The 15,178-nt window shown below is 36.4% G+C and overlaps 1 long non-coding RNA gene across 1 annotated transcript in view; it reads left to right on the top strand.

Annotated features, from left to right (window-relative positions):
• The window catches only part of LOC103909619 (uncharacterized), a 51,845-nt gene extending 46,819 nt beyond the window's left edge, over positions 1-5,026 (top strand). Inside the window, exon 3 of the long non-coding RNA NR_170293.1 lies at positions 4,829-5,026. This is a non-coding gene — a long non-coding RNA (uncharacterized lncRNA). The remainder of the gene's footprint in view (positions 1-4,828) is intronic.
• The last annotated feature ends 10,152 nt before the right edge of the window (positions 5,027-15,178 follow it).

A 15,178-nucleotide genomic window follows, 5' to 3' on the forward strand; every position in this document is an offset into this window, starting at 1 on the left:
TCAGCCCATGAAAAAGTGTTGCCGTTTGTGTTAGAATCAAGACTAAGAGAAGATTGTGTTAAAACCAAATATGATTTTAGACGGCAAAGTTTAATCTCTCATATTTAGTGAGTCGTGAATATCAACAAAATATCCTGTATTGGTAAAGAATGAAGTCAATGGGTTGTGGCTTTGGGTTTGAATGCAGTCCAACATGAATCAAACAGGCTTTTAATAAATGAAAGTGGACAGGCTCATGAAGTACAAACCCTGATCACACCTGTGTTTATTTTCGTCCACTGGTGTTTAGATTAACATAAAATGCACCGTAATTCCAGGTTGTATTTAAATACAAGATGGCTGTTCAGACTGGTGCCGTTCAGTTCCAGTCATCCTTTGATGAATCTCTGTTTTTTTTAATGTTTCAGGGCTTTAAATGTCTGTATTTTGAGTCTTTTGGTGGTTCATGGAGCCTCAGCAGCTGAAATTGGTACAGAAACAACTTTACAATTGTGGCAGTGTTTGTATCTGCAGCATCCTGGAGCTCAGATGTCTTTTTTAAACCAATTGTGACACATCTGCGTGTTTCAATACAATTCAACATAATATGGGAATAATATTATGCTTACAAAACAAAATGCTCTGAAGAGTGTTCAGCTCTTTAGCTTGAGGAGGTACCTTATATTTGTTTATATTCAGTTATCGACGACTTTTAAACTACTGATTGACGAAAGCATGCCTTTCCATGAACTTAAAATTCATTGTGGTAAACTTCTGAATTTCTTGTAAAAGACCCAGCTTTTGCTATATATGCCAAGATAATATGTTCTATAATTCAACTCAGGTGACACAAAAGTGCTAATTCTCCTGTTTTTACCAAATCTAATGTCATGACTATGTCAAACATATGCTCAGAACTGAGGACAACTTGCATTGTGAGTTAATCCATGTTTAAAGTATCAATACAGTCCAAAGGCTTTATTTGTTAATGATAGTTTATAAAGGATGAAGGCCAAAACAAATCAGGTCAATGCAAATATGAACAAGTTAGAAACAAGGGGCCTCATGTATCAACGGTGCGTACGCACAAAAACTTTGCATGCGTCAGAATTCATGCTCACATTTGGATTTACTGACGATGAAATGAACGTGAGAATGTGTGTTGGTCCACGCCAACTTCATGCCTGGCGTACATACATTTCTTGTGTGTGTTTTATTTCCATTGGTGACTCCTTGAGGCAATTATTTTAAATTGCACACTACAAATGTGACGGGTTCATCTGCATGTCTAGCAGGTATTATAAGGTTTCCATATCATACAGCAGACCAGCCAAACATTAAAGCACAAAAGCAGCGATTGCCGGTTTTCCCAATGTAATCGGAGCCATCTATTGCACGCACATTGCTATAAAGGCACCATCTGAAGACGTATTTGCATATGTGAATCAGAAACATTTCCATTCAATAAATGTGCAAATAATATGTTATGCTCAAATGTGCTTAACATGATACACACACTTATTAATGATTTTTACTTGCCATGCATGTTACAAGCAACGCCACTCGCGCTGCTGATGTCTGCCCTCTTCAGCTTTGTTGTCTCTGTCAATCAAACGGGCGGAAATCACTCAACTAGCTCATTCCAACGAAAAACTTGCAAATAACACAGTTTTTTTTTCCGGTCTACCTCCGATAGGAGCACCTCCATTCAGGGCCGGAGTGGGACTCCTTTTCATCCCTGGAGTGTCTTATAGAAAGTCTTATAGACTGGCACATCTCAGTTCACGACTGACTATAAAATATGGTTATTTCCAATTCAGTTTCTAATGACACTATCATGTCTTTTTCAAGAAAACAGCTGCTTTAAAACTAAAAAAACAATAAAAATGAAAATAATAATAATAATAATAATAATAATTACTCAAGTAAGGTTCAAACACGGGTCAGTGGTGTTGTAACACAACGTGCTGACCACTGTATCACAATGGCGCTGTTACGATTGTGCTAAGATGCTTTTTTAACCACAGTATTACTCTCTATTGATGGCTTAATCTTTTTCTCCCCTTTTTAGATTTCTGATCAAGTTATGTCAGATTTATTAATGTAGTGAATCATCTGATTTTCATTGAGCAGGTGTAATATTCATTAACCCTCTACCGCACGCATTATGATAAACCTGTAAAAAAAATATTTGATTGTTTTTCTTTTCTTAAAATGGCTTAACTTGAAGTGCTGTAAAAAATTTAGGAAAAAAAAATCATTTTTAAGGTACTTTATGGAATATTACCGTATGGCAACATTGTCCAACAGTGGATCTACCTGAGAAATTTCAAATTTAAAACTTTCCTTATAATTAATATTTTTTGTATTTTGAAATGATTTATTTGGTGTTGCAGCATTATGAGCTTTAAAGGGTCAAGAAACACCAAAACACATTTTTTGAGCTGTTGACAGTCGTATATGTGTCCCACACTGCTAAAAACACTATTAGGACACCTATATTTCACTAAAAAGTGTAAACTGGTTGTTTTTGCGTTATTTCAAGCAAATTCGTACTTCCGGTTTGAAATGAATTTTTGAAGCTGCATCACGATCATGACATAATAGCGTTGTATTCCAGCGTGCAGACTGGAAGTCTGTGCCAGAGTGTGTCTCATTACGTCTTACAGTGTGAGGCAATAATGCATGAGTAAAGCTTGGTTCAAACCAATCAGCGCGCTCTATTGTGCAACTTCATTAATATTCATTACTGTCACAGTGTTTAGATGACAGACACACCACGTTGTATTGTCAAAACAAGCGTGAAGTGTTGCTTTTATAGTTTGCTGCAGTTAAGTTTCGTTTTCATTTTCTCTCTGTGAGAGCTCAGCTGGAGTCATGCGTGGATTACAGTGTACGCGACGTGCGACAACAATAACTTACGTGTCTAAGGAGGAACATTGTTTACCTGAGAGCTGTTCTCATCTGCAAACGCTGAGATCCGGATTCGCTTGTAGTCTTCTCTTAATAAAAATGCGGCTCTAGTTGCTGGTGATTGTCCTGTCTCTACAGATTTGGGAAGTGAGCGACCAGTGCTCTTTGTTTATTAACATGTAAACATGTTAGCACCACAACCAAACTTTAACCTCGTGTAGGGTTTTCACCGCATTTTGTGCCTGGAATAACACAGGCGGCTTTCTGACACTACCTGCTGTGTGCATCTAAGTTTCCGGGATATGCAGAGGTTTTTTTTCTCTCATTTGCCTTGCGGTATCAAACATTGCATGAAAAATACACACTTAGAGCAGTTCCTCGAATCAAATATCTCGTTTGTCGCGAGGGGCATGAATGAATTCCCGAATGAAAGAACCAAACTGCAGTTAAAGTCCACCATTTAATAATTTGGCAAATAATTCGACTACAGATGTCCATGTAGGTTAAACACCATCACTTTCTCCTGTGTGTGTGTATGTGTATTTTGACTCTGAAACTCGCACGTGCCCAAATAGACACTCCCACACCCTCCCACTTTAGTTCCTCCGACACTCCCCCTAAACAGAGCTGGACACGCCCACTTTTCCAAAGTAGAGGTGTGAAAACACCCTGCTGAAATGAGGGGGTTTCATGGCCCTTTAACACAGAACTTATAAATGACACCTTATACATACTTTACCACAACTCATATTCCAACAGCTTTCATTTATTCCATTCTTTTTGCTGAATATTATTGAAAACAATCATAATATTGTATGATCATATATACAACAGTAAATATAAATATTTATGTGTTCGCACATTTACAGCTTTGAGCAAACGCAATGTTTTAGTAGGAATTCAACACAAGTCTTCGTACAAGAGACCCAAATGTCTTTTTGCATGGATCATAGAAATTAAGTGGAATATGTGGGAAGTTTTGTGTAAATAAAATAAACGTATATAGACTGTATAAATACACCCAATGTTGATGGTCTCTGGTTTCAAGATTATTATTGTTTACTATATTTCCGGGATTCTTAGTATCAAAAATCAATTCATATTTGGTAATAATTGTATTTCCATAATAAATTATTTCATGTGTCCATATTTTTATTGTACATCATCAATTTTTTTTTCACTTGTAACCTCATTTAAATTAGTTATTTCAATGAATACACTGGAGCATGGGTGCCCAAACTCTGTCCTGCATAGAGGGGAGATTTTAGCTCCAACTTGCCTTATCACACCTGCATGGGCCTTGACTTGCTAGCACAGGTGTGTCCGATTGGGGTTGGAACTAAACTTTGCAGGACACCGGCCCTTTGGGCACCCCTGCACTACACAGCACTTAGTAATAAGCTTCTCTTGGGCTGGATTTCAGCAGCAGAATTTGTTAGACAAATGCTGGAGCTATTTCTATTTTGGCGTTTGCATTTCCTTCATCCTGGAGACGTGTGTCACCATAATAACACCACTCATTAGTAAACATAAAACCTCAAATAATGGCATCAGGTGACATTATTCAGCCAACTCAATGAGACGCATTTGTGTGTTTATGAACCAGTCTGATCACTAAGAGAACTTCAAAAAAAATCATTGTTGTATTGTGTTCCTCTATAATATGATGTAATATAGAAACAAAATAAAACAATAAAAGCTCTGCCTTGTCGGGTATTTGTTGGATGAATAATATAAAGCTAAATATTAAGATAATAATGAAAAATAATAGAAAAGATAAAAACTATATGATCTGTATCAAAGAGCTTGATTGAATTCAAACAAGGATGAATGATCAAACAACCAAACCCATGTCTGTACACAAATGTCAATGAGATTTGAATGGCAAACAGATGAAAATGTTTGCATGTTTGACTCTTTTGTTTTTCTCTTTCAGTTTCTGCGTCACTGGAAAATCTACATTCTTGATGTTGGGTTCATCGATATACAGTCAAACACAAACAGCTGGAATGTGTGCAGAAATACTTTCATATTTACATGTGTGAGAGATAAATGTTGTAAAGTTATATCTCATAATAATTCATTGTCTTTGTTTAACCTCTGTTTACAAAATAAAACCAGTATTGAACTACTTTAAAACAGCTGTTGTCCTAGATTTCTCAGTGAATACACTACTTAAAGTTGCCTCTGTAAATGTGATCTCTTATGGCCTCTGGTGGTGTAAACATGAATAACCGTTATTTCAAACGAGCCTGAAGCACTCAATTAGTCGTTTTAGTTAGGGTAAACTGTCCAATTTATTTATTGTTGGAATTAAATTCAAACATGATGATTGTATTACCACAAGTTTATGAAGAAACAATGCACAGGATAACAAGATCAGATCTTCATTTTTATATATATTTACTTTTTATGTGATGCTTCTGTTTCCATTTGAATTTTAAAACGTAAGAACTATGTAAATGTATTGTAAAATATACTGTAATTTTTTCAAGCTTGTACATAAATAATGATGACACATCCAGTTAATTGTCAGTTAGGAAGTGACCAAGTGACCAACTCAAACTTAAAGTCATGTTTTGGCACTTTAGCACTAGTTAAGTTGAGTTTAACGACACAGGACATTTTTGGAAGAAAGAAAAAACTTTTCATGTTAAATTATTGGTAAATACAAACAAGTAAAAATTCTGTCTGAAGCAAATTAAAAACTAATATAGATCGCCAGTACAACAATGGTCTTAAACTTAATTCCTGGAAGGCCGCAGCTCTGCACAGTTTAGCTCCAATCACCTCCAACTCACACCTGCTTAATAGTCTCTAGTGGCCTTAAACAACTTGATTAGTTAGATTTGGGTTGGAGCAAAACTGTGCAGAGCTGCGGCCCTTCAGGAGTCCAGTTTGACATGCCAGTAGAACATCAGATGAAAACTGAAATTCCAATAAAATTGTCTTCTTTTTTTTTGTCTTCTAATGTAAAAACATCAAAAACTATGTATACATTGCATTTAATGAAATTGTTCCATAAAAGAAGACAATTTTGACATCAGTTCAATGTTTTCAAACATTTGCATATTCTCCACCTCAGTGAACTGAAAGAACAACAATAAAAGCAATATTAATATTCAGATCCAGCTGATAAATGAACTTACACAAAAAAGACAGTAATTGTGTTAAAATAACATCAATAATCCATAATAACAATTAGAATTTACATCAATGACATGTTTATTTTGCAGTGCTGCTGTTTTCGTTTGCACTTCAGAAAACTATGAGAACTGACAGTCATAAGTGTATAAAGGTCTTGACTCTTGGATTCTGGTTAAACCTTCAGTCGGACAGAGGTGAAAGATGCAGTTTGTCTTTAACCATCATCTGACCGCTTAATGGAACATATGTATGGTTTTGGTGTTAGCAGTTCAGCACACACTTTAAAAAATGCTGGGTTCCACACAATAGATTTTTCTCAAGAAAACATGAAGGAATTGAGTTAACTTATTAGTTTTTACAAATTTAAATGGATTGAACATTCAGCTCATTTTGAACAAGTTGTTTGAACAAACAGTGAATATATATTTTTGAGTGCAAATATAGACTAAATACAATAATATGCAAATACAATTTAAAATAAATATTTCCACATTATATAAGCTTCAGTACCATTACAGTGTTTGCTTTTTTGAAACAATTTTGTAATAATTTATTTTTAGTTTTGTTTATTTTTTTGTTTGTTTATGAATATGAATTATGATTTTATGAATATTATACAAACAATAACAACAACAATAATAATAATGTTAATAATAGTATTATTAATAATAATAATGGTAGTAGTACATTTTATAGTAAGGTTCAATAGTTAATAGTAGGCAATGGGTTAATAATCATTAGAAATGTATTTTGCAGTAAGTACTAATATTTGATAACATTACTTTTTACAGCTGTTCACTGTTTGTTTATAGTAGCTCATTTCCCTTAGGTGTTATTTATTTTAAAAAGCATTATTTCTTAATTGTTATTGCTGAAATTAACAGACATGGTTTAGAATGTTTTTTGGTACAGGTGAATTGGGTAAGCTAAATTGTCCGTAGTGTATAAGTGTGTGTATGAATGTGTGTGTGGATGTTTCCCAGAGATGAGAGATAAAAATGTGCTGGATAAGTTGGCGGTTCATTCCGCGGTGGCGACCCCGGATTAATAAAGGGACTAAGCCGACAAGAAAATGAATGAATGAATGAATGTTAACCAACATAGTTACTTTGTAATTACATTTAAATTAATAATTGAAAACAATGCAATGAGTACATCCTATTTACAAATCTCTTATTTAAATTAGTATTTTCTATAGGAAGCTTTTCAATATTATATTTGTGTATAAACATTAGATTAGTCAGTACTGAAGTCAAATCTAGAGCTTATCTAACAAAATGAATTATTAATAGCAGTCCAAAATTAGCACACCTAAATTTATATGTTAGGAAAAATTATTAAATAAAATGTTTTTAAAAGAGCAAAATTCAAGAGGAACAACAAAAATATATAAAATCTTGTTGAAATTTAAATGCATTATCGTTTTATTTCCAAAGATGTTCAGTGACTAAAATATTATTTTAATAAATATATCTGTTTAATAAATCTGTTTTGATTAAATGGACCAACATATATTAGCAATATTCACTGGGAAATTGATAAAAATATAAATTTTCAAAATGGAGTACACTCAATTATGTTGAGCACTGTATATATTTTTACATTGTACCACTTTAAAAATGATCTGCTTGTAAATACATCTGTAATTCTGATCTAAATTTTCTGAACCAAAAGTGTTGTGCTGTACTATACGAACACACACACATATATATTATAATAAAACTGTAATAATTGGGATCATTTGATAAAAAGTGGGACCAATCTGGTCTCCTACACTGTTAGACCTTACCGGGCGTTTTTACAGTAGAATACTGGCAACACTGTTGCCAGTTACTCACTGTAAAAGTTTGGTTACAGTAAGTAACTGGACACAGTGTTGCCATTTAATTACTGTTACTGAACCATTACAGTGAGTGGCTGGCAACAGTGTTAGCATCATGTTAGCAACATGTTAGCATGTTAGCATCATGCAAGCAACATGCTAATTGTGTTGCTAGCATGATCCTAACATGATTAGCATGTAGCAAGCATGATGCTAATCTTGTTAGCATCATGCTAATTGAGTTGCTAGCATCATGCTAGCAACAGTGCTAGGGTGCACTAAGTTGCTAAGGTGTTGCTAGGTGGTTGCTAGGGTATTCCAAGTGGTTGCTAAGGCGTTGCTAGGCGGTTGCTAGGGTGTCCTAAGTGGTCGCTAGACCCTTATTAAGGCGTTACTAGGCGGTTGCTAGGTGGTTGCTAGGCAGTTGCTAGGGTAATTTTGGTGGTTGCTATGCAGTTGCTAGGGTACCCTGGGTGGTTACTAGGCAAGCCTCACACACATGCTTGATCAAATATTTATACTTAGTAAGCATTTCTAGCAAGTTACAGTACTTGGCTAGTCAATGTTAGCATGTAGCTAGTCACTGCTAGCATGTGTAGCATATAGAAAGTTCCGTTTGCTAGCATGAGTCAAACGAGCCAATCCCCAAGTCTCTACGATGTTCTGATGCTGAGATATAGCTGTTGATAAATGGTTGCTAGGGTACTCTGTTTTGTTGCTTTGGGCAAGGTTACAGAGTGAACTTGAATGTGGTTGGCTGTCTTAGTCAAATGAACCAACCCCCATGTCTCTATGACACTGCTATGCAAAGATATGCATCAAGGCCTATTTTAATGGAAGTATATGGAATTAATTTGGGGGCATGGCTTGTGAGCTTCATTATCAAATTGCGATGCTCATTGGTTGTCTGAGTCAGATGAGCCATCCCCCAAGTCAATAGAACACTGCTAAGCAAAGATATGCATGTAGGCCAGTTATAATGGCAGTCTATGGGACCAGTTTGGGGGCGTGGCTTGTGAGCTTCATTATCATATTGAGATGCTCATTGGTTGTCTGAGTCCAATGAGCCAACCCCTAAGTCTATAGGACACTGCTATGCAAAGACATGCATGTAGACCAGTTAAAATGGCAGTGTATGGAACACTTATTAACGGTATTTAAATGGATTTGGGGGCGTGACTTAAGAGCTTCATTATCATATTGAAAAGTTGATTGGTTGTCTGAGTCCAATGAGCCAACCCCCAAGTCTGCATGACACTGCTATGCAAAGATATGCATCTAGCCCTATTATAATAGAAGTCTATGGGACCAATTTGGGGGCGTGGCTTGTGAGCTTCATTATCCTAAAGTGATGCTGATTGGTTGCCTGAGTCAAATGAGCCCACCCCCATGTCTCTATGATACTCCTATGTAATTAGTTATAATTATATAGTTATAGATGTGTGACATTTATTATGGAAGTCAATGGGATGTGCAATGGGACGTCCCACCCCAAGTCAATGGGGCACTTATTTAGGGTCTTTAAGTGGTTTAAGTGGTTGGGGGGGGGGGGGGGGGGGGGGGGCGTGGTTTGTGAGCTTCAAAATCATAATGAGATGCTGATTGGTTGCCTGAGTAAATTAAGCCAACCCCCAAGTCTGTATGACACTGCTATGTAATGTGATTGACATGTAAGTCAAGAAATGAATGGGAGTCAATGGGCAATGTAAAGTCAATGGGGACCCGCTTGGGACGTCCTAGCACCCCAGGGGTACAACTTGTACCCCCTTTCAAGGTATGATCTCATATAGGCTGCAACCCCCTAGAGATGTTGCGAATCCCATATTTCTACGAATTTCACACTTGGCGCTATAACGCCTCAAAGGTTGGCCCATTTCGCGGCGCGTTTAGTGCTCTCATAGAAAAATGAATGGGAGTCAATGGGGCCAATGTTAGTCAATGGGAGCACTTTGGGACGTCCTAGAGCCCCAGGGGTGCAACTTATACCCCCTTGCGAGGTATGTTCTCACTTAGGCTGCAACCCCCTACAGATGTTGTTAATCTCATATTTCTATGAAATTCACACTCGGCACTGTGATTCGTCTAAGGTCGGCTCAATGTTAAGTCTCCTGCGGGGCCAAGAAACCCCCCACCCCTTATAAAAGTCATAGCACACCATTCCTGATAAAACCGGACGATTTGACCCCACTTTCAAGGGTCTGGGACGAAAGCTGCTGGACGAGTTACGTGCCGAACTTTGGGCGGAATTAAGAATAATAAACCAGCACAATTGTAAGAGTGGAATTTGCCCTAAGGGCACCCCCACTAATGAGTCAGGGAAAGGAGTTGAAGTTTATATGGGTTCCAGGTCATGAAGGGATAAAGGGAAATAAAATGGCTAACAAATTAACAAAAATGGCGTTAACAAAAGAAAATGTAGAAATGCAAATAAGTGTTAGTAAAGCAGAAGTGAAAATCTAATATGGGTAAGATTAAATTAAAAGTGGCAAGAGAAGTGGGACAGAGAAAAGAAAGGTAGGCATTTGTATGCAATTCATCAGGTTGTTATACACAAAAAAGTCCTTAGAGGTAACAGGCGAGGAAAAATAGTGATAACAAGATTAAGACTGGGTCATTGTTTATTAAATAAAACACTTAAATTGATAGGAAAGCATGAAACTGGATTATGTGAGGAATGCAGGGAAGAGGAGTCAGTAGAACATGTGATACTAAAATGCAAAAGGTATGAAAAGCAGAGGGAGGAAATGATAAATGATCTGAGGGAGATAGGGATTCAGGAAATAACATTAAAAGGTTTACTAAGTACAAAGGACAGGATTCAGACCAGAATACTTGTAAAGTTTCTGAGAACAACAGATGTTTATGATAGGATATAAAATAAATAAATAATTTAAATTATATTGGAAGGTAAAGGGAATAGAGTTAACTATAAACACGTATTAGAAGTAGTAGAAGTAAAAGTAGGAGTAAGAGTACTGTGGTGGTTATTATTATGGTATTCGGGTACATTTTAGTATTAGAGTATTATGGTTATTATTATAACACAGGAGTAGGGGAGAGGTGTGTATGTAAGTAAGTATGTGTGTGTATGAGAAGGTGTGGGAAAGAGGAAATTGTGTGTGGGGGTTGGGGGGGTGATTAGTCTGTAAACCTAACCTCTGGTCTGAGAAAAACCAAGTCAGACATGGACCCAGAGGCACTCAGTACCAAAGATCTGTTGGCAGTGATTGGCTTCCAGTGTTCCAGCGTCATGAAAAGGTCCTCCGTCGTCAAGAGGAGTTGTTGACAAAACACTCAGTAACAAAACACTTCAGTAAGTCTCGAGCCAACTCTTTTCCACCTCACTGTCCATCCGACTGTGCAATTGACCTTCTCCCTGGTTCCTCCCCTCCTAGAGGCAGAGTCTTCTCCTTATCACCCCCTGATTAAGCTGCGATGAATGCTTATTAATCCAAGCCTCCACTTCCCCTGCTGGTGCTGGCTTCTTCTTTGTGGGGAAGAAGGATGGGGGGCTTAGGCCATGTATCGACTACCGGGGTCTTAACAAGATCCGTCGGAATCGATATCCCCTGCCTCTTATGGCTACTGCTTTTGAGCTGCTGCAAAGAGTTTCCATTTTTACCAAGCTCAACCTTCACTATGCCTACCATCTGGTGTGGATATGGCAAGGAGATGAATAGAAGACTGCTTTTAACACCCCCACAGGCCACTGAATATCTGGTGATGCCTTTCTGGCTTACCAATGCCCCTGCCGTGTTCCAGGCACTTATCAACAACGTCCTCCGAGACATGTTAAATATATTTGTATTCATTTATCTGGACGATATACTAATATTTTCCAAGTCCGTGGAGAAGCACGAGGGTCATGTCAGCAGGGTTCTCCAAAGACTTCTTGAAAATCATGTCTTTGTCAAGCCAGAAAAATTGGAGTTTCATGTTGCTCTGACTAAGTTTCTTGGGTACATTGGGTCACCTGGAGATGGACCCTAGCAAGATTAAAGCTATTCTCAACTTACCTATTTTAACCACAGTAAAAGAGGTGCAACGGTTTGTGGGTTTTGCAAACTTTTACAGGAAGTTTATTAGGAATTTCAGCTCGGTTGTGGCTCCCATGACAGCACTGACAAAGGGAGGAGGAGTCAAGATTGACTGGCACCCTGAAGCAGCAGCTGCCTTCTAGGATCTCAAGTATTGATTCACCTCAGCTCCCATCCTCTCTATCCCTAATCCAGACATACCCTTTATGGTGGAGGTGGAAGCCTCAGATGTGGGTGTAGGAGCCATTTTATCACAGAGGAATGAAGATGGAAAACTACCCCCGTGCTTTCATGTCACCTCGCCTATCTAATGCCAAGCGCAACTGCCATGTGGTGGAGCGAGAGCTCCTTGCTGTAAAGTTGGCCTTGGAAGAGTGGCGCCATTGGCTTGAGGGTGCTCAACATCCTTTCCAGGTACTACCTCATTTTTTAAAAAGAATCTAAGTTGATTTTTTTTTAAATAAATCCTTGTTTTCTGGATTCTGAGGTGGATTTTATACTCTTTAAAGTGTGAAGTTAATATATATATTCAAAGTGTATGTATATAATCTGCTTGTAGACTTGCATACCATTAGAAGAATTACCATATCACAAGAACTGGATAAGTTATATAATTACCAGGTTTGGGTCAGGGGTTAACCTAGGTGGAAATTGAGGTCAGGGGTTAACCTAGGTGGAATTTGTGTAATATATGGAGAACAAAGGAAAACAACGGATGTAAAAGGGTATTTAAATAAGGCCATAACATGAGTGCGTTAGAATTTTTCAGACAGAGATGCAACTGGGGGTCTCCTGAAAGTTCTCCTTTGTTGTCGACAATAAAGTATATTCTTCTGATATTCATAACCTCCAGACTGAGTTTGATTTAGTAAGAGAAAAACCAAGAAAACCACCACATTTGGCGTCCCTCTGGGTGGGCTGGAAAGGAGCAAGACTGGTGTTACTGTGCATGCTGGACTGGAGAGAAAACACAAATATGTGGCCACAATAAAAAACGGTAAGCGATTTTATGCTTATTAGTTTGTGTTTTTTCTACCAGGACCTGCTTGTACAGGTAAATACACTTGAACTGTTTCTCCAGCTTTAAAGAATTAAAAGTAAATGTAAAAAAGATATTAAAGAAAAATGGGGTTTTGAATAACAGAAGAAAAAGAGTAATTTGCATGCAAATGATCTGTGTTTTCCTAAGAGGGCCTTGATGGATAGGATAAACATTAACTAGTAACTGTTACCCAGATTTGGGAAATTATTAATGATATAAGATATGCATAGAGCATTTATAAGTTTTAAGAGAAAGTCCTTAATGTGTGGTAACAGTTAAGAGATTAAAGCAGATTAAAGTAGAGAGATGCGCGCTAAGACCTACGATATCGCTTTGTTTGAGGAGATAAACAAAGGGCTGCATGGGTAGGCGAAAGCCTGTGGTTACCGCTCTAAGGTTAGAGGGCTGCTCGGACAGGTCACTCAAGAGGAGTGTAGTGTAGAGTATTTATTTAATTGAAGTGTTTGTGTATTTGCTGCTTCAGATTGTGGCAAAATAGTCCACATTGGTGGGCAGAGAAGACTGCCTTCCTTCTCCTTGAATGGAATGAGGATGGGGGGACGCATCTCCTGTTACACTGAGTGGAGAAGAGAAGTGAATGAGAAGAGGAAAAGTAATAAGATTAGAAGTGTGAATGTGTTTAAAAGTATGTTTTCAATAAGGAGTAGGTTAAAATAATGATTATAGTATATTATAATATAAAAGGAGGGCTGCATATGTGTGGTGTGATTTAAAGAACAATAGGAATAGTGATTGATGCAGTTTAAGAGAAGAGATTATGATATAAAGAGAGGAGTCTCTTAAATCAAAACTAATGGAACATGTTGCATTTGAAAGACACCGAGTAAAAAGCAGAATAATATACTAGTTAAACATTTTTCTGAAATTATCTTTGTGTTTTAAGTTTGAATATGTTAAAAAAGAACAATAGGCAGAGTGAACTTAAATTCCTGACATAGCAACAGGTGAAAGACAGTCTGCTCCAGGATGGGGGTAAGAGAGAGATTTATGGTGTCCATGTGTGAACAATAAATAGATTGCCTATTTACAGCACTAGGGAAACAGAGAAGAGGAGAGTAAAAGAGAGGAGATCAAACTATAGATAAAATAATGACATAGACTTTAACATAATTGTGGATAGAATATAAGTTATTAATGAATAGATATATTATAAAGTAGCATAGTAAGATAAATGAAATGAGGAAGTACTAATAATAGTTATATTATATAGAAAAGAGTTTGAAACTCTACTAATGAAAAAGAATAAATGAAGCCATAGTGATCAATATATATAGAGATAAAGGTAATATGGAGTAAAAAAATGTAGTAATAAACAAATAGATTTACTAAATAAGTATGGATAAATAACATATAAGTTAGTTCTTTGATTGAGAATAAGAAAGAAAAAGAAAACTTGAAAAATTAATATTGATTAACTGAAGATTTAATTAGAAAATGTGTAAGCTTTAAAATGTATAAGAAATGTATAAGAAAACCTAAGAGCTAAAAGCTTAAATTACGGAAAGGAAAAAGAATAAAATAGAAATAGAAAAAATAAGTCCACTGTTTCATAGATAAAATTAGATGTTTAAAAAATACTTACAATATAGGCATATTGAACAGATAAGATAAAAAGTAAAAAAGCAGTAACAATTTGAAGAAATAATTGACTTTAGAGAATTTGTTTGTATTTAAGGGCAATAAAAATGTATTTCTCAAAGTCAGCTATATCATTTATTTGTAGTAAAGTACAGTGATTCAGATGAAAATCATAGAAGCTAGGTAAATGTTAAAGAATGCGTTAGAGTGAGTTTAAAAGATAAATACATTTAAAAGTTTATGCAGTAAGAAGCTAAACTGATAAGTATGCATTGCACTTTAAAACTGAAAAATGCTTTTAGTAAATAACTATGTGAATTTAATTAATAATATTAACTTTGAGATATAGCAGTAATGATTTTGAACAGTTATACCAGATATTGGGCCACCAAGTAGTATTGTTGAATTAAATCAGGTATGGAAAAACAGATATGGAAATAAAAAATGCAATACTAAAATATGTGACAGAGAAAATAAAAGATAAGATTATGACAAATGGCAAACAGAAGAAACATTTGATGCAAGCAGTGAGAAAATAGAAAATGTTAGGGAAACTAAAATTCGATGTAAAAATGACCGGTTAGTAAAGGAACACTAGCATAGATGAGGAGAAATGTAAAGTAAAGCATAATCTGAAGC

This window comes from Danio rerio, chromosome 22 (genome assembly GCF_049306965.1).
Source record: "Danio rerio strain Tuebingen ecotype United States chromosome 22, GRCz12tu, whole genome shotgun sequence".
NCBI classification, from domain to species: Eukaryota; Metazoa; Chordata; class Actinopteri; order Cypriniformes; family Danionidae; genus Danio; species Danio rerio.